The 24298-nt window shown below is 41.8% G+C and overlaps 1 protein-coding gene across 3 annotated transcripts in view; it reads left to right on the top strand.

Moving 5' to 3' along the window:
- CNKSR3 (CNKSR family member 3) overlaps positions 1–24298 on the top strand; it is a 90652-nt gene that overhangs the window by 705 nt on the left and 65649 nt on the right. The window lies entirely within an intron of this gene.

Here is a 24298-nt window from a genome sequence, read left to right as displayed (position 1 = left end):
GTTGTGACAAGCCAAGGGGAGCCCCATCTTTAAGCCAGGGGGTAGGGGTGGCCTTTCTGTGGAGGGTGAGGGCTGGAGATGCCGATCTCGGGACTCGGGGCGCCCTCCCCGCCCTCTCCGGGTGCGGTGCCCGGCGACCTGGCTGCCTGTCCCCGAGCGCAGTGGCACAAGGCGCCTTTGTGTGGGTGACTCCCGCCGGACCTCGTAAATTGCAGCCTGCCCAGAGCCATCCCCAGGCATGACGGGGCGGTTGGGCAGGTGAAGGGAGACTCCGGCGGCCGGCCGAGCCTGTTTTTTTTGGAGAGGGCGAGAGGGCGGCTCAAGAGCCAACTCCGGGGCGCTTGCGCCGGTGAGAAGCCTGCAGCCTGGACGCCCCGGGAAGGCGCCAGTACCCCCAATGGCGCAGCAGTTTTAGGCCACTTTTAAGCACAGGGAAGGAGAAATCTGTTTTGAGCCCGTGTCTTGAGTTATGCAGAATCTGGGATGAGAAGCAGCGGGTGGGGTGGGGATGGGCGGTGGAGCACGGTGGAAGCTGGTGCCTCCTGGCTGCCTCGCCTACTTTTTAGTGCCTCCCCCAAATTTTTAGAGTCTACCAGCTCTCTTTGTACTCTTCCAAGAGAACAAAGTCCAAGGAGAACAACCTATGGATTTTCATGGGTTTCTCCTCCGCCCCCCCCCCCCCCCCCCGCCAATGTCTCTGTTTCAAGTTACTTCTTTTTTTCTTCTGTCTACTCTTTCAGGTGAGGAATGGTGTCCTTTCTCAGTAATAATAATAATATCTAGAATTGTATAGCGCATTACATTTGCTAAGAGCTCTCTCTCTTTTTGCCCTTGGTCATCACAGTAAGCCTGTGAGGTAGGTAATACTGGTAAGACCAGGTCATCTTTCATACTGTCTCACCCATGGCTGCAGCATAATGCAAACTGGTCATTTCTACATTTCATTTCTCATGACTGTGGCTTACGCATGGGCCACGTGGGATGGGATGTGGTAGGAGCTTGGGATGTGTCAGTGGGTTATGTCTTACCATTTCCTCCTCCTCTGAGAAAAGGGAAAGAATACATCCTCCTTGAGAAGGGGTTTGTCAAGTGACCAGAATTTCCTGGATTCTTACATACAGTGAAGATGAAAACAGCACATACTTGTGCAGTGGTGACTAGGTTTGCTGGGTAAAGAGTAAATAACATTGTTTGTGCTTGGTGTTTGTAGCTTTTATAAATAAAAGCTCCTAGAATTTTAGCTTTTTAAGTTACAAAAGCTATGAATGTCCAATACCCTAGTGTGAAATGAAGTGTATTCTTCTATTTAAGATACACCAAATTGCCTAGCTAGAAGCTTGCCAAGAGTGAATTGATGATCTGTTTCACCTGTATGTCCGTCATAGAGGCAACTTAAGAAATTGATCATTTCAGCCACTCTTGACCTCTAAGAGCTACTCTGTCCAGTACTACAGACAGTAGCCACGTGTAGCTCTGTAACTCTTGAAATGTGGCTAGTCAGAATTGAGATATGCTGTAAGTATAAAATACACATGGCATTTGAAGACTTGGAGTGAAAGAATGTAACATATCTTATTAACAATTTTTATTTTCATTACATATTGAAAGGTAGCATTCAGGACATAATGAGTTAAATAAAATATATTGCTAAAATTAACTTCAACTGTTTATTTTTACCCTCAAGTGTGGCTCCTAGAAAATTTAAAATTACTCATGGGTCACTTTTGGGGTTTATATTATGTTTCTATTGGACATTACTGCTCTAGAGCAAAGAAGGGGTTACATCTTATCACTCTTTGGCTTTCTTGAGCATCAGCAAGCCTACTTGATAATGTACATCCAGAAAAAAGGTAACAGGCACACAGCAAGATTATGGAGTGAGATTTTCACACTCTTAAGATTTGTCTTTTTAAAAATATTTTTGGTCCCTCTTGGAATTGGGAGAGGAGTGTAATTCACATCCTGTTGTATTTGTTTGGCAATTAAAAGGAAGAGCAGATGAAAATGTCTTTTCGGTATCCAATTGCTTTGATGGCATGATTTAGTTGAGATGGCTTTCATTGAGGAAACTCTTGGATACTTATTAGGTACATACCTAATGTGGCTAGCACTTGGCAGCTTTATACAAAATACTTGTGCCTTTTCGGACCCTTAAGTACAGCCTTATAGAAAGACCTGAATACTTTCTGTGTTAGAATCTAAAAAAGATAAAAGGAGTGAGTGTATGGCTAACTCTTAGATGACAGGAGGCCACATTCTCCCAAATTACGTAACACATTACTTGAATATTTCTCATAACAATGATGTACAAGTATTGACTTTTTAATAAACTATTGACTTGTGCAAACTTGTTTGCTTATAGGACTATTTTTAGCTGTCTTCGCTATCTCGCTACCCAACCCCCATTTTATAAATACATTCCACTGATAAGCAGCTCTTCATGTAGACTTTGCTACTCTTGGAGTTGCATGAATATGGCTATGGTGATTATGAGCCCTGTAGAAAAGCCTTAGATTTAAAGCTACCTCAACATGGCCATCCATCTACAGTGATTTCATGATGATGTTATTAAGACAGATGCGTGCATTAGGAAAGAAGTTGCTGTCTGCAGAATGGAACTAATTCATCTGGCTTAAATTATTCATCTTTAGCTACACCGTCACCAGTTTTACCATAATATTCATAAGTCCTCAGTAAATGTTAGCAATGTGTTAGGCACAGGTCTAAGCATTGTACTAATGTTAACTCATTTAATATGCACAACCACCTTTTGAGGCAGGAACTGTTATTTCCATTTTGCAGTTGAGGAAACTGAGGCACAGAGAGGTTAAATACTTTGAGCAGTGTCACCTAGCTAGGAAGTGGCAGAGTAGCATTTGGCCCCAGGTGATTTGGCTTCACTCTACCACTTCTCAGGAGTTTCTTCCCAAGGCCACACCCAGACCACACTGAGAATCTTAACCACATTTGTGAATAGATCTTCAGGATTCTCGTGGTGTGAATTATTAATATCATATGCTAGTAGAGAGTTGTCCAGTATATGTATGCCTTATTCTACATATTTTGTGTGTGTCAAAAGATTATTTGTAAATTAAATTAATTCATAATTCATGGCACCTTGCCAGTTAAATAATTCAGTAAAAGTATTTGCAAAGCAAATGATCTTTTCCAGCATGTAGGTCAGCTACACTAACAGAAAACCCAGTGGATTAACCAAATGGGAGTTTTTTTTGTTTTGTTTTCTTCTCTTGTAAAAGACATCTGGAGATGGGCAATGCAGGGCTGGATGGGGGCTTGCTCCCTGGTGCTCTTAGGAGCCCAGCTCCTTCATCCTGTTCAGCCGTTCTTAGCGCGTGGCATAGCATGTGGCAAAGCACATGCTGTTCATTTTCATACTTAGTGCCTCAGTGCAGGGTGGCTGCTCAAACCTCCAGTATTGCGTTCCTCTTCCAGGCAGGAGAAGACCAGTAGAAGACAAAAGGCTGGTGGCAGCTGAGTCTTTCCCTTTAAAGAGCTCTCTGAGAAACTCCATCAAATGACCTGGCTTACATGTCAGTTTCCAGAACTGTCCTATGGCCACATCTTGCTGCAAGGGAGGCTGGTCACTGTAGGGGTTTGTTGTTGTTGTTGTTTTTTCTTAAGTTGAGTACATCGTGGTCCTGAGAAAATTGGAGTTTGGTCATTAAGGAAGAAGAGAATAGATATAGATAGGCAGCCAGTAGTGTCTGCCACATGAGAATCCACATGTACCGATTTTCATAGATCAGTTTGCAAAGTAGGACACATGACACAATTTCCCACTTTCATCCAGGCCATAGGTCAGCTCTGTTCTAGAAATAGTGTTAGGTTTTCATTGCTGTCAAGTTTTCTCAGCTCACAACCTTAGCTTATATGAGGTCTTTGTGTCTGAGCTTGATTTACATATTAAAAGTTGCATTGTAAGGTGCAGTTATCCCAAGTTGTGTTTCTGCTTTCTGGCTGTTGGGAGTGTCTTCAATAGTGTGTTGTTGACTGAGTACATCTATAAAACCCAGCTTTCGTCCCAGAAGAGAAGTCTGTCTAGCCAGCTTCTGGCACTGCTAGTGTTGTGGGTCACATTTCTACGGCCAACCAAGAGGAAAGGGGGCTTTCTTGCTCCAGGTCCAAGCCTGTGGGACTCTGTCATCTGGCCGTGGGCACTGCCCCTTTCCTGTAATGTCTGTTAGTATATGGCATGTCAGCAGTCTTAAAGAGCCCCACCATTTGGTTATGGCTGGAATTTCCATGATAACTTTAGAGATCTGGTACATTGTAGTTCAGCTACAAAGTACTGCCTCGCACTGTTGGACCCTTCCTGCTGGCATCCCCTTTTGTAATCCCGATTCCAGTTCAAGTCGTGCCTTTTCTTTTAGCGTGTGTGGTCACCGCAAAAGGGAGTCTCTTTTCTTTCAGCAGCTGTAGGTCTGCCGTTTGGCCACAGGTCAAGAAACTCTTCCCTTCCTTCCACGCTGTCCCTTGTTCTATTTTATCTCTTGGACTCCAGCGATAGTTTTCTTAATCACAATAATAGCAAAACATTGATTGAAGCGTTTATGGTGTGGCAAATGCTATTCTAAGTGCTTTATTTAGATTTCGTCGTTTAATCATCAGAAAACCCAGTGAGGCCTGTGCACTGTTACTAGCCCCTGGTAAAGACACTGAGGCTGAGAGGGAACTTGCTCAGGGTCGCAGAGTTGCAGGTGGTGGTGCTGTGGGCGGCTGTCCTCCGCTTCTCCGCTTGGTCACTCCCATGACTCTTAGCAGGCACAGGAGCCTGGTGCAGGAGCATGTGGGCTCCGTAGTCAGGCTCAGTTTGCCTCCCAGTTCCGCCTCCAACTGTGTGATCTTAGGTAATAAATTACTACTCCTTGTTTTTATTGCTTTCTCTCTTCTTTTATCCTGTAGCTGCAGGACATAAAGTGCTCTTGGAGCACTCAGGTCTGTCATAAGGTGGATTCCTACCATCCAGGGGCACCAGTCAGTGCCAAAGAGATTTTTTCTGCCATCTCCCAACTGCTCAGAGGATCCAGGGTGGAACTGGTAGCTGATCAGGAAGGTTCTTGATTAACTGAGTGAGAAATGCCTCTTGCCAATATCATGACCTTTCTCTGGGTAAATACATTCAAAACATGTTCCCTCCACTTTTTGTTAAGGGTAACTTGATGTCCAGTGAACATGGCATTAGGATGGCTCTTGCTGTTGATTGCTGGCACCTGGTCTGTGAGCAGTGGCATCAGTGTCACCAGGGTGTTTGTTATAGAGATGCAGAAACTCAGGCCTGCTAAATAGAGTCTGCATTTTAACGAGAGATCCCTGGTGATTTGTGCACCCATTACGGTGCGAGAAGCACTGTCCCAGCACACAGCTGCAAACGTGTTCCCAGACCTTGCTGGCAGGTCCTGCTACTGCAGTATTGGGCTGTCTGATCTGACCTGTGCTCAGTCTATTTTATTTAAGTTCCAGAGGGATGATATTTAATTTGAAGATGTTTGACTTGGCCACTAATTAAAGCAAAAAAGCAATCTTAGGGTGTGTGCTTATATTTATAAGCACCACCTAGCAACAGCGTCAGGTAATTCTTAACAAGCTAAATGAAGCGTTTCCCCTGAGATTTCCTACCTGTTCTCTGAAACTTGAAGAGTTCTGAAAACAACTTTTTAAAAAAAGCATTCTTTAAGACAAGTAGAAGGAAGGGGAGTGGGGTGAGCAGTGGTCACTGCGGTTGAAGCTCATTCTCAGGATCCTCAGCTGGACTTGGGAGGACCAGGTAGGCTTATGGCCAGTTGCACTATCCTGTGAGTCTGTGACTACACAGGGTTTGCCTAAACACTTAGCTGAGTTTTGGTGGAGATTTCATTGCTGATGGAAAATGACACTGAATGTCATTTCAGGAATGAATAACCAGGGCAGCTCTCAAAATTTGAAGTATGTGTTGTGCCAAGGCCAGAGTGCCTCAGTCCTGGATCCATGGAGGGTGGGAGGTGACCTTCTCATGCCTGGGCTCCATCCATCAGACTCCCTTCTGGTGTTCAGCTCATCGTGTCAAGCTCTGAGGGCCCCTCTTGTCTGTGTCACCAGCCTGTGATGCTGTCTTTCATGCTGACCATTCCTAGTCTGTTGTGTTTCAGCTCTGTGACATTAGTGTTCTCGCCTTGCTTTTTCTTTTTGCTCTCATTTCATGCTGTTTCTGCAGTTTCATCATTGGCTTAGCCATTATGTGGGCTTTAAATGAATAAACCAAGTTTTGTTTACATGAGCCCTGCAGAGCGCTTCCACGTTGTTCTCATGGGACTTTCCCCAAGCCTGGACATGCCCAGAAAAACATCTCCACTGCAGATGAGCAGAATTGAGGCTTTTGGAAGGTAAATGAGTCGTCCAAGGTCTGAAGGTTAGGAGCTGGGACCAGACTCCACAGGCATCTGTTCTCTTGTTCTGTCCAGTTCTGGTTCCTCCTCCAGTCAAGGTGGGTGCCCCTAGTTCCCACCTAATCAACAAGCGTGGGAAGAGGCAACATCAAGGAGCTTTTGTCTTTCCTGATCATACCTTCAGGATTTTCAGTCATGGGGCACATTCCTTTTCTTTTTTTTTCTTTTTTGCAGTATGCAGCTTATGCAGAGACTTAGATTTTTTTGAACTGGACCTTTTAGCAGTTGGGACCCTTACCACCAGTTATTTATTTTATTGTAGTTTGTTGATTGTGCTGTATTGTTTCAGAATGCAGCTCAGCAATGGAATGAATCATTTCTCTTTTTGAGTCTCTAATTTTTATTCTTATGTTAAGTGTCATATTGCAAATATCTTGTCTGTGTGATACGATTAGCATTTCTATTGGGTAGAATCATACACGTATACATACATGCGTTTAACTTTCTTAAACAACACTTGGAATTTTTGTGGCCCCATTTCCTGCTTGCTTTTGATTCTTCACAGTGTATTCATTTTTAATACTTTGGGAGAGAAGGAGACACAGCTATGGTGGATCATACGTAGGCTTTGGAGTGAAATAGTCCTGGATTCAAATTCTATGTCTGATGCTAACTGGTTCCAAAGCTTGGGTGAGTGTCTTATCTTCTCCAAGCCTATCTACAGTTTCCTCATCTGTGAAATGGGACCGATACCCAGTTTAGAGGGTTTTATTTAGAATTAAAAGAGGCAATATAGAAAAAAGCACTTTGCATAATATATGGTATATAAATGTTTATATGCTTATTATTAATGATTAATTCGTAATAACTGCAGGTTAACTGACGGTATAATTGGATTATTTTTATTTAAATGTTTAACACTGTTGTGGCTGATTGTCACCTTTCACATGCTTACCAGTAATTATGACAGTTCCATCTTCCCTTTTGTTGGTATGTGGGAGGTAAATTAAATCAACTCAATTTTTTGAATTCTTCTCACTGTTTCCTTGGACACTTTTCCCTCACTTTTTTTGAGGACCTTATAGGTCTTCGAGGAAGATGGTGTCATAGAAAGGTTTAGCAGTAACTCTTTAGTAGGGCTTAGCAGGAACACTTACCCTGATGACAAATTCTGCCCTGTAGTAAAAAGAGTTAGAATTTCACTCATTCAGTAATTACTGAGGACCTACTAAGTTCCAGGTATTGTTCTAGGTGCAGGAATCCAGCTGTGTTCTAGGTGCTGGGGTTCCAGTTGTGTTCCAGGTTTACAGATCCAGCCATGTCCTAGGTGCATGGATCCAGCTGGGTTTCTGCTTTAATACGGTAGATGTGGAGGTGACAAACAATAGCAATAAAACAGGCAAACGAGAAAATTAGTGTAGAAGATTAGTGTAAAGAAGAGAATAAAGCAGAGACGTGAAGGAGAGTGAGTGGGTGCGGAGGGCTCCTTTGGATGGAGTCACCAGGGGAGCCTTTCTGAGAAGATGACATTGAGGCATGAATGGCAGGAAAGCCATGGGAAACTAGGGAGGAGAGCTCTCGTAGGAGAGGGAACAGCTTGTGCGAGGTACCGGAGGCCTGAACGGGCTTGGAGTGCTTGAGGAAGGGAAGTGTGGTGGAGTCGTGAGGGCTGAGGGTTCTGAGATGTTGGATGGAGAGGGTGTGAGAGAGATACAGAGGCCAAATCATGAAGGGTCTTATAAGTCATGGTCAGGCGTTTGCAGTTTTTTCTAGTTTTGATGGAAAGCATGAGAGTGGCATTATCTGATCTGTGTTTTGAAAGGTCACCCTGGCTTCTTGGGGCAGAAATGAATTCAGGGAGTCCAGCCAGGAGGCACTGCAGTAGTCTTGAGATGATGGTGTCTTAGACTAAGGTGTTGGTGTTTCCAGCCTCTGTGAAGCCAAGTTCTAGGTAGAGTTTGTTCACTGATAGCTTCAAATCCAAGTAACTTAAAAATTATATTTGAAGTCAAGATGTCTATTCACTTTTTCCCTCCCACCAGGGTTAAGAGAGCTCCCTGCCCTCCCCTCATCCTGATTACTCTTTTGCCATTATGGTGCTCATTTAAAATAGCGAGCATACTCTGTCTTTTTGCACTCACATGCTTGCTCATGTCATTGTTCTTTTCTGGCACATTTTGCTGGAGCTACAGTTTCTGAAGCTGCCTATTCATCTATGAATAGGGTTTTTGTGAAAGTGGACTTAGCCTAGTTTGTTTTCCTTGACATCAAATGGCTGATTGAACACTTTTTAACCTGGAATCAGAAGGGCACATGCGGTTGTGTTTATTAGAGCAAAGCAGTTCCTCAGAATGCAGATCAATAGGTTATAAAAACTAGAAAGCTTTCCATATGAAAACTTTTAAAGTATTTGATTAAAGGACCTGGTAGATCTGATTTAAAATATATTGCTCTACTGATAGAGTATCTGATTTTTGGTTTAGAAAATATAGCCATTATACTTTTGGTTGAATAGGGGATATTTTGAGAAATTTTCAGCAAGTAAGAGTTGGACACATTTTTTTTTTTAACACTTAATGTATCACAATAGGGAGGAGTAAGTAGAAGAGGGAATTGAAGGTGGATAGGCTTATATTAGAATAACCTGGAAACTTTATCCTACTGCACACACCCAGCTGGAGTCCCCCTTTAAAGAGACTGTCAGCTGTATTAGAGGAAAACTCCTGTGTGTTATCTATCTGAAAAGGCAGTGATTGTGATGATCTGAATCATGCTTTCCTGAGGAAAGCCTTTTAGTGAAAGGAAACATTCTATTTCCTATTTTCAGAGATTTGCAAGAGGGGGAATTCAGTGCTTTGGGTTTGGGAGTGTGTGTGTGTGTTTCTATGTTTCCAACTTCACTTAAATATGCATTAATTGAACAATCTTGCATGTTCTCTAAGTAATTTTATACTACAATATTTCCAAGAGAATCAAGTCAAAATACTAACTGCAGGGCCGAGCCCGTGGCGCACTCGGTAGAGTGCTGCGCTGGGAGCGCGGCGACGCTCCCGCCGCGGGTTCGGATCCTATATAGGAATGACCGGTGCACTCACTGGCTGAGTGCCGGTCACGACAAAAAAAAAAAAAAAAAAAAAAAATACTAACTGCAACATGATCTTTGAAATAGAGGAAATCTTAGCCTAATATGTAGGGTGGACCAGACTTCTGTAACACCTGTTAAGTTGTCAGCACCATCTTAACACGGATTCTGACTGGAGTCTTAAACTAACCGTGAACAGATGACATGACTGTGAGTAGCACTTATGGAAATGACTCTGTCTACACTAAAGCCCGAAATTGTTAGTAATAAGTACTTAAAGGTACTCCTTGCTAGTAAGATGTCTAGAGACATATGGTATTAAGTGGTTTGGTTATAAGCACCACTAGGCCAAGTTGAAGAATTTACTATGAAGCTGATCTGTAAAGAAAGACCTTTCTTGGAGGTGGAGAAATTCTTTGTTCTCAATTGGATTAAAACAGAGATTGACTGGCGGAAATAGAGATTGACACGGAATAGAAAAACTTAATGAGCACCTGTAAATATATGACTGTGGTAACTGACTCCTGAAATGTTTAAACTGCGCTTTTTCAGGAGACCTTTCCCAGCCACGTCTGTGTGGTGCCTCCCAACATCTTGTCACTGTTGTTCTTGAATCTACTTTTTCAGCATCAGCATCACCCGGGAACACAGATGTGTAAATTCGCAGGCCCCACTCCAGACCCACAGAATCAGAAAATCTGGGGGTGGGATCCAAGCTGTGTTTTTTTTTTCCGCCTAGAACATACACAACGTGTATTGCTGTGGATGTCATTCATGGTGCCCTAAAACAATTGCCATAGTAACATCAAAGATCAGTGATCCCAAGTCATCATAACAAATATAATAATGAAAGTGTTTGAAACAGAGACACAAAGACACAGAGACACTAAGTGAGCACATGCTGTTGGAAAAATGGGATGATAGATGTGCTTGACCCGGTTGCCACAAACAGGAAGCTGTGTTTTAACAGGTCCCTTAGATGATTTGGTGAAGGCTCAGATTGGAGAACCACTGGTGTATACCTCTCATGTGGAGTGTAAAAGAATAAATAAGTCAGCCTTTACCCCATAATTCCTGTCAACAATTGGTTTTTAGCTAATACACACTGATTAGTTAGAAAGGAGAACATTTCCAGTGCGACAGTTGTGACATATTTAAGTAGATGAGCCCTTGGGTTTGTGAGTTTCCTTTTCCCAGAATAGGCAGAGAAGAGTTAAAGCTGTAATCCCTGTGGGCTCGTAGCCAGCTGCACAACCCCACGCCCAGGGCATCCTTTTGTCCTGGCCCTCTGTGAGTGCTCAGCCCCGCACAACACAGGAGGGCAATGTTTCATAGGCCTGAAGGGACCTCTTTAGGTAGAATTTCAGCCTAACTCAAATAGAGGGGCAGAATGTAACGTACTCCTCCGCCCCAAACTCCATTTTGAGAAGAGAATAGATAGTTCTTTCTTCCTTAGCACTCAGGTTTTGTCTTTGAACAAAGCGTGGAGATAAAAAGAGAAGTAAGGGAAAGAAAAAGCAGAAAACAGAAATAGAGTGGCAAATATGTTGCACTTCAAGGTGAAAGCTCTTTCGTTTCGGTACATGGCCACTGAATCAGCACAGATGGAGTTTGAGAGCTCCTGTAGTTGCAAAAGCCACGAGAGTCCAGAACAAAACAGAAACTGTAGAAGTGAACGTAGAAGACCAGCAGTGGTACTGAGACTTGCAGCAGAAGTTGCAAACTCAGATGCCTATTGAAGACAGGCAGACAATGTTAGAAATTGAAGTGTGTGGGTCTGTGAGACAGTAGGGAGTGGTGGGGACTATGGCAAACCCAAAGACACATGTATTGTTTAGTTTTGGCTGACTTAAGACTCGAAGTTTTCAGATCTTTGGATTTTTGTTATTTTTCATTGTTTTCAAATGAAACTGGAAATCTGTTTTCTATGTGACATTTCCCAGTTTTTAGAAAACTGTCTATAGCTTTATTGGCATAGGCCAAACAAAACATATCTATGAGATAGTTTGCAATTCTCTCTGTGGGCAGCCATGGTCAGGTATTAATTGTCCTTGTGAGAAACATACCTGTAAAATGTGAATAAAATTGGCTATATGGTAATTCATCAGCTATTTAGTAAATCTTCTTTTTTAATCTATAATTTCATTTTGCTGTTTACATAATTGCATTATTTCTAAAATTGCAACATGTAATTCCATGGAGGTATTGTTAAGCCAGGAATACTAATGTCCTGATGGACCCAGCAGACCACTGGGTAGTTATTCTTCAGTGTAGAAACAGGAATTCGGCTTCTCATACTGAGTTAACCTACACAGGCTGTATAGTATTGACCCCTGACAGGAGCTGTTATGTTTGTACTGAAAGATTTCATGTTTAACTTGAAACAAGGTATATGTTCCAAATTTCTGTGCTGGTTGTGGGGTCCTGTTTGAATTAGTAATTATCAGTTGAGCCAAGGTTCTTTCTATCTTCATGCTGCTTTGAATCGGCAAAGAAAATAAAACAAACAAGAAAACCACTAGCTTAAGTCCATAAACTGGAGTAATACTCACCCCGAAATATAATTTACAAAACTTTTCAACAAAAATTATGGATTATTTTAAACTTCCAGTTTGCTTTGTAAGTATACAGACTGTGTATATACATGAGAATGTATGTATTTGTGTGTATGTGTAGATATGTATACAGATTATACACATGCACATATGCATGTATCTATTATAGATGACATGGGTTAAACCTTTGCTAGGTTTTTATTTTAACCATTAATTCCCTTTTAAAAGCTTTTAAAAAAAGGATAGATTTCCTTTCTGTACCAATTACTTTGCTTCATGCTAGGAACAAGAAGAGTGAGTTCAATATAAATGATGTCTGTCTTGTAAGAAGCTCACAGTTTAGTAGGGGGCAGCAGTTAGCGGCTGACATTTAATGAGATTTTATTATGTGCCAGGCCCTTGCTAAGGCTTTTCATGAATTATTTCATTCAGTCTTTGCAATGCTGATATGACACCGGTGCTTTTATCATCTTCATTTTAAAGAGACCAAGCCCTGAGGTATTCAAGATCCCATAGTTACTAAATGGGGTTGGAATCAAGAAACATCTGATTCCAGAGCCCGGCCTCTCTTCTAGCTGCTCTTTGGTAGGGACCAACATGAGTTTGGCCTGGTTTCCAGGGCAAGGGGAAAACATTTACATTATTAATAGTATGATTTGAATTGATCCACTTAAATTTATTTATTTATTTTTGATGGCTGGCTGGTATAGGGATCAAATCCTGGACTTTGATGTTATCTGCACCATACTCCAACACACTGAGCTACAAGACCAGCATGATCTACTTAAATTTAACTTGTTATTTTACCATTCAATAAAAACATTCTAGAGAATACCATGTCTATTTCTTTTCTCCTTTTAATATTTGATCGGGCTATTGTAAATGGGAAAAGGTGGGTTTTTAAATATATTTAATAGGGATTATGTAACCTTTGGGTAGTCACTTAATATTTCTAGGTTCTAGTTTTCTCATATGTTGAAATTATGAGGTTGTAGGACTGTATATTAAAAAAGACTAGAAGGAAATACATCAAAATGCCAACATTGGTTATCTACAGATGGTGGAGTTAAAGGGTCTTTTGTTCTCTTGTTTGTACATATTCGGGCAGTCAAATGCTTTTTTTCCTGTACTCAGAGCCTCAGCTGCTTGCCCTCTCATCCAGGCTACTTTGGAATCAGCAAAGCCCCAAAAGGAAATGTAGGAGAGGATGGTGACCTCACTTTAGTGTCTTTCTGTCCAGGATGACAATTCCTCAAATCTGGCTGCCTTAGCAGCTCTCTCACTGTCATACAGCTAGCCCATCTTTTTTGTTTCTTTTTCAGTTTTGTTGGTGTATGGTGGGGCTCTGGGGACTGCATGTTGAACAGGTAGCCAGGAAAGTCTTTTTAGGTGGTCTGTGAACTGCGGAGTGTGAGCCACTGACTTTAGGAAGACTGTCCTTAATTCACTGATAATAGAGAAATAGTCTGGAGGTTAACAGAGGTTTGAAAGATGGTGTATTGCTGACAGTACTGTGGAAGTGAGGGGGGCTTTGGAGGGGAGGCTGTGGGGACAGTCTCTCAGTGAGAGCTGGAGAGGCCTCAGAGACCTCGGTAAGCAAAGGTGGAAAGAGGTGCAGAGAGAGGTGCCATGCAGGAGTGCTCTGGGGGCCTCGGCAGGTCTGAATGTGAGAGTGCCGGGAGGGGAACTTTGAAGTCCAGGTTTTGTGCCTCAGTGACTTAGTGTGGCACTACCGTTAAAAATGTGTTGAATTCTGGGGAAAAGCTGAGTTCGAGTGAGCACACCTTACGGATGCCAACCTCAAGAGCTGTTCTGGTTTGTAGATGATACGTCTTGCATGGTACCAATATCTTGCATGATGCAAACATCTAGGAAAACACAGTGCCCTCTTTTACTGCAGTGCTCTAAGTGTTTCATGTTTTAATGAAGTGTAAATATCATGCAGGTTGGCACATGAAATGTGTTAAAATAAGCTAGTGTTAGTTCTAATTCAGGCCCTCAAAGTCGAGTGTGAAAAGATGCAATCTACATGAATATAACACCCAGAATTATTTCTGTACAGCACATCCTAAGTCATAGACTACAAAATAAAATAGAAATAGAGTCTTAGAGGATGGCATGTGAATGGAGATAGGAAATCAGTGCTGATTAGTACAAGATGCAGCATGGCCTCACCCCTGAGGTCTTGTCCAGTGCTTGGTGAGATAGGCGGTTCTGGCTGTGTGACTGGCTGCAGGTGCAGTGTGGTGAGTGAGCCAATTCCTGGAGCTTAGTGTCTCCTTGGGGTTGCCGTAGCAAGTGCGTGAACAGAAGACCAACCAGGAGAGAACAGGGGTTGGAGGAACGGAAGGGGTGGAAGGTCCTTCCTCAGCACGCGTGATGTGGCCCGTTTTCCTATTCATCATTGGCCCAACTAACCTTTGGAAGTAGATGTGATTAATTCTGTGATTTCCCTCAGATAAAGTCAACAAATCCTTTACTTGATAGGATCAGCTTTAAAAGGATAGATTAGTTTTCTCATGACATCTTCCCCAGTGCTGTGCCTGGTTGATATTTCTAATAAGAAAAACTTGTGAATTTCTCATCTCTGATTTTTTTTTAATTGAAACTAACCCCATTTACCTGGTTCTGAAATGATGCCTCCTGTCTTTCACATTATTTCTAGCTAGCTCTGGAAATGAAGGTTTTGATGGGGTTCTGTGTCACTGGAACACTTTAGGAGCCATATAATCCAGTGTTCCTCACCCATCATCTAACTACTAGAGTGCCCTGTTAACTAGCACTTCCACCAAGTGTGGTAATGGTTGCTATTCACTGTGCATTCATTCAACACATTTTTTGAGTGTCTACTATGTGCCAGGTACTTTTCTAAGACCTGAGGATATGACACTGAACAAAGTAGACAATAGTTCCTATCTTCCTGGAGCTGATATTCTAGTGGGGGTGGGGACAATCAGTAGAATTCATAGCTCATCAGTGTGAAAGATGCTGTGGGGTAGGACCATTGGTGAATGCAGGAGGGGAGGGGATGCGGTTTTAACCAGCATGGCCAGGGAAAGATTTCAGTGAGCAATGTGGCCAAGAGGTGGAAGAACGTTCTGGGTAGAGGAAACAGCAAGTGTAAATGCCCTGAGACAGACAGTGCCTGACTTGTCGAAGGGGCAACGGGGCCAGTGAGGCTGGTGCAGAGTGAGTGAGGGAACAGGGAAGGCGAGGCCAGGTGGTGTGGAGCCTTAGAGATCTGGCAAATACCTTGGCTGAAATTCAGTTTTTTGGGGAACCACTAGAGGATTTTGAGCCAAGGAGTGATACCAGATTTATATTTTAAGATGATGCTGGCAGCTGTGCAAGCCTGGAATTAGTTCAGAGGCTATGGCAATCATCACATAAAAGATGACACTTGGGCCAGAAGGTAGCTGTGGCCACCGTGAGAAGTGGTCACATTCTAGGTATTCTGAGGGGCCAGTAGGATTTACTGAAGGATTGGATGTAGGTGTGAGAGGATACTCCTAAAGTGTTCGATCTGAGGAACTGGAAGGATAGAGTTGCCATCTACTGAGAGGTGGAAGAATGTGGGAGAAGCAGATTAAGGGAAGATCTGGGTTTTGAATTTGCAGTGCCTATTAGCCCACCACGTGAAGCAGGCAGTTGGATATATGTGTCTGGATTAATGGGGGAGGTTGACACTGCAGAGAAATTTGGTGGCCATCAGGGTGTAGATGGTTTTATATCTTTGAGACTGGCTGACATCACCAGGTAAGTGAGTGTAGGGAGACGAGAGAAGAGATCTGGGACATTCAGCCTTTAGAAGTCTGGGCGATGAGCAGCCAGCAAAGATTGCTGTGAAGTTGCTGCCAGGAAGTAGGAGGAGCACTAGGAGGGGGTGGTGTCCTGAAGGCAAGTGAAGAAGTTGTTCCCAGAAGGAGGGAGTGATCGCCCAGGGCAAAGACTGCGGCTGGGTCAGTGAGAGGAGGACTGAGAATTGACCCTGTTATTTAGGGGTGTGAAGGTCCTTGGTGAACTGGACGAGGTGGTTTTGGTGGGTTGGTGGGGCAAATAGCTGATGAGAATAAATTCAAGAACAAATGGGAGGAGCGGAGCTGATGTCCTGAGCCTCTTCCTGAATGAACACAGCTCCGTTGTGTTCTCAGGGTGACTTCAGTACTGAATGCGTTTTATTCTAATTCCTTTAAAATCTGTAATCAACTTTTGGAACAGATAACTGGTAACTGGATATTTGATAAATTGAGACATCTTATACCCTCCCTGAACTGGGTAACAGTACACTGTAGATGATGCAATACCCTATTTTAATACTAACAAAGCCATTCATTGAGTGAATGGCTGTGTACCAGTGGCTTCTACAGAGAAGAGTTATTCAGCAGAAATTGTCTTTCACCAGTTTTTTTTCCCATGTTGTTTTGGAAATGGAAATATGGAAGTGAGAGAGTAAATAACTCTCTCTCTGAGTTCTGTGTTATTCCAGAGCTTGCCCAGTTAAGTAAAAAAGATTTGTTATGGGTAGATCTAAAGCTTTGGAAGAATTCCTTGTTGCTAATGATTTACCTTTATATATTTTAAGATTTATCTGAAACATTCAGAATGCCGTGAAATCATATATAAGTAATGTCTGTTACAGCCTGTAGGTGGAAGCTATTCATTAGCAGGAAGGTTGGTGCAACTGGAGATAAACGAACTTCAAATATAATTCATCTACTATTTATTGAACACCTGTCATTTGTAATGTTCTCTTCTAGGTGCAGTGAACAAGACAGGGTCCTGTTGCTTTGGCATATTCAATCGAGTGGAATGTAGACCAGTCAGCAGGCGTTTAAGCTACAGGGCATCACAGAAGCACAGAGGAGGGATATCTAACTCAGATTTGAGTGGGCCCTGCACGGGAGGGCTTCCTGGAGGAGGGGACATCCAAATTGAGACCTGTAGGATGAGCATGAGGTAAATGAGCCTAGAGTAGGTGAAAGAATGTTCCCGGCAGAAAACTTTGCAGGCAAGAAATAACATGGCGCTTTGACATTTGCTAGCAACTAAAAGCACTGAGTTGTGCTGGATCTATTGTGAGGTGAGTAGAAATAGGTGTGGCTGGAGAGGTGGGAGTGCAGTGCTGGACCACCAGGGTCCTCGTTGTGATTCTGAGCAGGTGGAAACCAGTGAAAGACTTTCTATCTTCTAGTGGCCTTCCTTTGTGGAGGAAGTGTGTGTGCGCGTGTGTGTTCTTCAAAAAGTTCATGGAAGGAGTCATATTCTATTTAATTCAGTTTTCCATGGATTTTTTTGAAGTACTCCCTTATATATGTGTATAAAGCATATATACTCACACACATACATATAAATATATATATGTGTATTTTTTTTAAGCCTTCTACATGTCATTATTTGATTCAGAATTCTATCAGGCAGGCACTGGCCTCTCTTTGATGAAGTGTAACGCTATACTGGGATTTAGACCCAGATTGGACTGTTTGCCTCACTGTAGGGGGAGCCCCTAAATCTCAGGGGGAAATATCACTGAAAGGCTCTGTATAGAAAGGAACTTGACTCAGTGGGTATTTATTTCCTTTGATCTGTAAAATGAAAAACTTAAAAAAAAAAATGATCTGACTTTAGGCATAAGGAAACATAAAAACTCTTTATTTAGTGAAAGAAGGAACTACTAAAACATTGACTTGAGCTAAAAAAAAGAAATAGGAGCTTGGGTTGACAGGGGTGGGAGAGAAGAGGGAAGCCAGTGATGGATGGACGAGAACTAAGACTGAGTAAGCTCTGAGGGGGAGGTTTCCTGGAGGTCACACCTTGGGCTGTGGGTGTATTAGGTGTTATCACCTGTGAGCTGCTGCCCGTTGCTGATTAATGATTGATAATTGTTTCTAGCTGAGTATATAATGCAGTCTTTGTATGTTCTGAGACTTCACTCTAGTGGGGTCAACCAAATCATAGCATTTGTTGGAATTTATTCTCTACCAGTGGTCAGAAATATCATCTAAAGTTTAGAACTCCCCCTGCCCACCAAGGGTGCTCGAGCATGAATGATAAAGCAGCACAGTGCAGTTTTCCAACACTGCCCCCCCATTTCTACTTGGTGCCCTTGATACCTGTTCTTTACATGGGTATACCTATATGCAGTATGTTATAAGATGCATTTTGCATTGATCAGTATAAAGAGTGAGTTCATACCTAAGTGCTGAAAATACATACTCTGAACATTTCAGACCCAGGCCTAGATGAGTCATATACTTGCTATACTAGATCCAGAAGCAGCCATGTGGGTATTCACTTCTGAGTTCTGAACTCTGGAAGAAACACACAGGTTATACTTAAAACTAATGGGGCTTGATTATGGCAGGATAAAAAAACCCAGGAAACCACCTCTAAAGGGTGTGGTTGCTCTTTCTCTCTGCATTGTTTTCTAGATTGTTAGGGTGGTTGACATTGTCACAGCATTCCCAGGGTTAAACATATACTCAGTTCTGGGAAACCTTCCATTTTTGACAGTCCAAAGTTATAATTCAGTGGAATGTGGTTTTATGATAATTTAACAAGGTAAATTTTTAGTTTTTAATAGTCATCTTTTAAAAAAAGCAGCTCCAATTTTTCTGTTCCTATTCGCCCCCCTGCCCATGATTTCTGAATGTATGATCCCTTGGAGGTCACAGGTAGCTGTTATTTTAAATTTAAGTTTTGCACTCCTATCTGTATATCTTAGCAATTTGGAATTCTGTTTTGTACCTTCTTTTCATATCACTGGGCTTATTTTCACATCTGAAGGTGTTTTTGTTTCTCCTCCTTCATCTTTTAAAAAAATCCCTAGAATGGATATTACAAAAATATTTTAAGGAAGCATACAAATTGATACCTTTTTCATATTTTCTGATATTAAAATTAACTTTAACTTAAGATAATATGTAATGGTCCAGCCCTGCTTATAGAAATTTTATCTCCTAATGCCATGGTCTAATGAATCTAGGAGAAAAGGAATATTTTCTAAGGAGAACTAATAACAATGGAATAAAAAGTATAAATGCGTATAAGCAACCTTAAGAATTCAGGGAGAAATCTAAGAAAAATCTGCCTTATTAACTGCAACCATGGTAGACTTCCTAGAAGTGATAAATGAGGTGGACTCAATCTTTTATTATGACTTAGTTGTCATCAAAAGGTCTCAAAACAATTTTGTGGGTTAAGGTAGGTAATTGTCATACTTGGAGGTAACTATATAACAGTAATGTTATAGAAACATAAGACTGTCTTATTTTTCTTATAAAAGCGGGGTTCGTAGTTTAGATCTTATTGTTGTTATTGTTGGTTTTATTTGCTCTCTGCAGATCCAAAGTTATAGTGAAAGAGACATGCAAGGGCACTTCAAAAGTTTCTTGGAAAAATAGATTTAATATGAATCTTTCCAGGAGCTTTTTGAAGACCTCTTGTATTGTTGCAATGATGTAAGGAATAGAGTTGTTTGGTTTGTTTTCTGTTCTGTGTAGTTAACATTCTTTTTCTCTTTTAAAAATGATCATTTTCATCCCAAAGCCAAATAATTATGTTAACATTTGTTCTTGAGACAGGAGACAGTCAAGGGTGGTATCTGTTTATCTACTCAAATTAGGGCCGGGCAATAAAGGTCTTTGGTAAACACTTGGTAGGGAAGAAGGTAAAACCTGGAAGTCTCTCTGTCTAACAAGGCTGGCATCAGCTTCTAAAAATCATGGCTCTCACAGGAATGTGTCTGTTGCGGGTGAAGGTAGGAGAACACGCTTGTAGTTATTTACGTGCAATAGAGGAATACAGTAGTTGTTTTACTGTTACGGATTTTGCCTGGAGAGAAAATGTGTTCATGTATTCATTCATAGTTCCTCCTTTCTCTTTCTCTCTGTTATGGTTGTATAAATTTGTGTGTTTGTGTGTGGGGGCCATTTCTCATTTTCAGATATTAGTGGCTGTTGCGGTACTTACTACTCATTGGTTAAGGGCCAGGGCTGTAGATGACTGCTTAAGTTTGGATGCTTTACTGTCACTTACTGGATGTGTGATATTGGCCAAGTTAAATACATTATTTAGGCAACTAGCTTATATTTAAATTTGAGATCACACTCACACTAAATTTTCAATGTATGTGTTGAGGGTTTAATGCGGTAATGCAGGGGAAGCATTTAATACATTATCTGCCGTATTACAAATGCTTAATAAAATGCCAACTGTACCTAATAGGAATAAATGGGGGCCTACTACTTCCCTGTATACAAATGCTTATAGCAGTTTTGTTCATAATTTCCAACAATGGAGATAACCAAGATGTCCTTCTAAAAGGATACACATGCCATGTGGCATGTAATACTGCATAAACTACAGGGATATTCTGGAAAAAAAATTCACATCTTGAACAGGATAGTTTCAACTTCAAATTCAACAAGAACGCTCTGCCTTTTATGAATAATAAATTACACATCAATGAGAGGGATGGTAAAGAGAAAATTGAATCACATATCCTTTGCAGAGTGTGTTGATATAAAGTGGCACTGAAAAGAGGAGAAGCCAATTATACCTCTTAAACTTCACCATGTGGAGGGGTAATGGTAAATGATGTCTTAAAATGGTTTCCTTGGTTATTTGACTCACACAGTGTTCTGGGACTTGACAGCTGCTAACAGTGATATGTAAGAGAGTCACTGAATGGCAGAGGGAAGCTGCCCCAAAGGTGGGTCATATTTATTGTTTTATCACAGTTCATGTCCAAGATTTATTACATTTCCTGCTCTGCTGTGGCTTTTGATAACCGGTGAGCATGACGATAATGTGTGGGTGTGTCCACGGCGTACTGTGCACACCTCTGAGTAATCATCTTGGCAGAATAGCCCCACATGGAGAGTGCTCTGTCTCGCCAGGCCCAATTAAGGAAGCCAGCCCGGTTTCTTCTCGGGAGCCAAGAAGTAGTTTCATAAGATCTGCTCCTTTAAGCACTGTGGGAATCGCTATCAGTGGTGATTACCTCTGGTCCTTAGTCACCAGAGTTGCTTCCCTTAATTGCCAAATCATAGAAAGTCACAAACTTCTCAAAGGACTTTTAGGTTGCCTGTGCAAAGGGGAGGAAGAATGATCCTGCAGGTGTCGAGGAGGCACCTGGCAAGTAGGAAGGCGAGTGGTGTGGGACATGCTGAAGGTGTTAAGAAGACAGCTGGGCTTGCAGGAGCAAGACTCGTACCTGATGTTTGTCTGGGGAGGCGTGGGGTGTTGAATAAAAAGCTTAAAAGTTGACCTGATTTGTCTTTCTATAGATGAAGGAGACTTTTTTGTAAGGTATCTTTGAGCCAAGGGAGAAATAAATGTTTTTATATTTTAGTCACTGTGTTACTGTTACTTGAGTAATGATTAATGTAGAAAAGTTGTCTTAAAACTGGAAAAATCTACATGAGCCAGAGAAGGCCCTTTCTAACCCTTGAGAAACTGGCATATAATTTCTTCTGAATCACTCTCCAACTTAATATATTTGTCTAATTTTTTGTGTGTTAGGTAGTACTTTAAAAAATATATTCGTGAGATATCCATACCAGTTCCCTTCCCTCTAGCATGACAGCTTTAGAACTCTGTGTAGGGAGATGTGATGCAAAATTAATGGATTCCTGTATAGCATATTTTAGATGCTGTCAATTTTCAAGCTTGTACACTGAATTTAAAAGTTTAAAAAATTCACCAAAAAGATCCCATAAAGAGAGTTGAAATCCAAGCTCGTTGGTAGTGCTGCTTTCAGTGGAATTGACATCTTGTTCTCTGTTGAAGCAGTGCTGAGGAATCACCCCAACCCCCCTGTCCAAAGGCCTGGAACAGGCAGGCCAGCAGCACCACCAGGCCCGTATGGCTCGTTTACTTTGTTTATAAGCCTTAGGACCTGGGCTCGGCTGTCAGTGTTTCTGTGCTTGTTAAATTTGCAGAGGCCTTGCCTCAATCAACATGGTAGCAATTGATTTTTTTTTCTTCCAAATATTTACCCATTTTATTTGGAGGAGGGTGTAGGGGAAACTCATATTTAGGGTTGAGATGAGGGAGAAAGGAGGATCCTTACAGTGAAGAAATACTAGGTATTAGGCAATGCTAAGATGCTAATCCTGTTTAGGTCTGTGAACTGGAAGGCGGCCTGTGTATTAGGTAAACTGGGGAATTTCTTGACTTCTACTGGGTATGAAAGAAGAGACGGTGTCTTTCCTAGGATTGTGGTTTCAGCACTATGTTTTTTCTCCCATCACTAACTATAATTTTGAGGGTTGATGATGACCTGAGATCATTCAGCCCCAATACGTGTTCTTTTGTGTGAATAAATTGTTTCATTTTATATTAAAGACATTGTGGCCCAGAGAATTATGTGGCTCTAAGAGATAGTGGCAGGACTTAGATTAGAACTGAATTTTCCAGACTCTCAGTTCAGAATGTTCCTGATTATACTGTTTTCCCAACCTTGCCCTAATTGGCCCCCTCCCCCAAATCTCATAAAACATATGACTTTGTAGGTCCCACCCACCCTCAACACATCTAGGCTCTTTCTGTCTGGGATGCGGTTCCAATCAATATGCCTATTAACCATCTGTGATGTACAAGACTCGGTGTCTGGTTTTGGGGATCCAGGGCTGAGGAGTGCTCAGTCTGGCAGGGAAGAGAGACGTCAACACTAATTATTACACAGTGTGATCTGATGCATTCAGAATGGAGGTGTTGTTCAGGTCCAGGTGATGTTTAGAGGAGCACAAAATGAAGTGTGAGTGTGTGTGTTTTGTTTAGGAGACAGTTGCTTGAGGATGGTTTTAAAGGATAAGGGTCTTCTGGGTGAGAAGATTTAGAAACCTGAAAAGAGTCCACTGATGGTGTCGGAGTGTGCAGCTGGTAGTGGCGTAATGGCACGTTGCAGAGGTCAGTAGGTTGTTCTCACGTTATTCATCTTCTCCAGCCTGTTTCAGAATGGAAAGAGGTTGTTGGAAGTCCCTCCGTGATCCTCTGTTTTCCTTTAGGTTAAAGAATGTTAAATGTTTTTGAATATGATGGCTGTGTGACTCTGAGGAGGTCATGACTGGTGTGTACAGTCAGGTGCCTGGAGGCTCAGTGGCTTGGGTGTCATCACCGAGGAAGGTTTAGGAATAATGCTCTGGTTAGACTCAGAAATATAAAGGCAGCAGGCTCTGTCCAGAGCCTTCCCACCCTTCATCCAAGATGCCACTGGGGTCAAGGTGTGGATGCCGGTTTACGTGTTCAGCTTCTGGAACCAGACACAGCTGCCTTTCAGTGTTCACTGCCGTGGAGGAAACAGATAATGAATGACAGGAAACAGCTGCTTCTAACGTGGCAGGCAGAAGTGCAACCTCATGGAGCAGTCTGGTAATCATAAGAATATTAATGGAAAATCCTCTCTGATTAAAACATTTGGGAGCTATGGAATGAGATTTGTTTTTATAATTTATGCCTCCCCCCATTGTCTTTCGGTTGCCTGCAGCTTTTATTTTTATTTGTCAAATAATCCAGAAATACAGTACTTGGAAAAAGTTTAAACAACATAACTCTAGATAGGTTGGAAGAGGCAGCCCCTGCCCTACTAAACCCTTCTTTCTCAGAGTTGGGTGTCAGCACCTTCTAGAGCCCATCCTAGACATTTGCATACATGTTTATACTTATTTATACATAATTATTTTCTTCTGTATAAATGGATTTGGGTATAGTTTGATTCTGACCCATAGTTGTTGTTTTTTTTTAAATTTAACGTTGTCTTAAAGATCTCTGAGTCATTATATTTAGATCAACCTCACATTTTTAGAAGTAATTTCTATACAATCAAACTTAATTAACTTTATCAGTAATTTAGGAATGGCTGGATAAAAATCTAGGTGCCTCTTAGGAACAGGAAGGTGTCATGGTGCAACCGCATTGGGGCTGGACAGCAGACTCAGAATGTTTTATGGCAGGCTGGCTGGCACCTGGCAAAATATCCTGGGTCTGCCTGACAAGGGAGAATGATCTCCTGCTCTGAGAGTTTATTACTGTGGCACCAGTTCTGCTTAAAATAAATCTCATGCCAGGATCATATTTAAGTGAGAGGTGGCCTGACACACAGTCTTGGAGATCTCTAAGACACAGGGAGAATGTGAGACTTGTATCTTTCTCCAAAGATTGTTTCATAATTTTACGAGTATTTAAGAGAGGTTGGTCAATTTTTGACCTAAAGGGCAAGGTGCAAGGTAACTTCTTTGAATTTCAATACTGAGAAGTGGGACCCAGAATTGATAAGG

The sequence above is a fragment of the Cynocephalus volans genome, chromosome 5 (genome assembly GCF_027409185.1).
Source record: "Cynocephalus volans isolate mCynVol1 chromosome 5, mCynVol1.pri, whole genome shotgun sequence".
Taxonomy (NCBI): Eukaryota; Metazoa; Chordata; class Mammalia; order Dermoptera; family Cynocephalidae; genus Cynocephalus; species Cynocephalus volans.
This window is presented reverse-complemented; position numbering and strand designations above follow the sequence as displayed.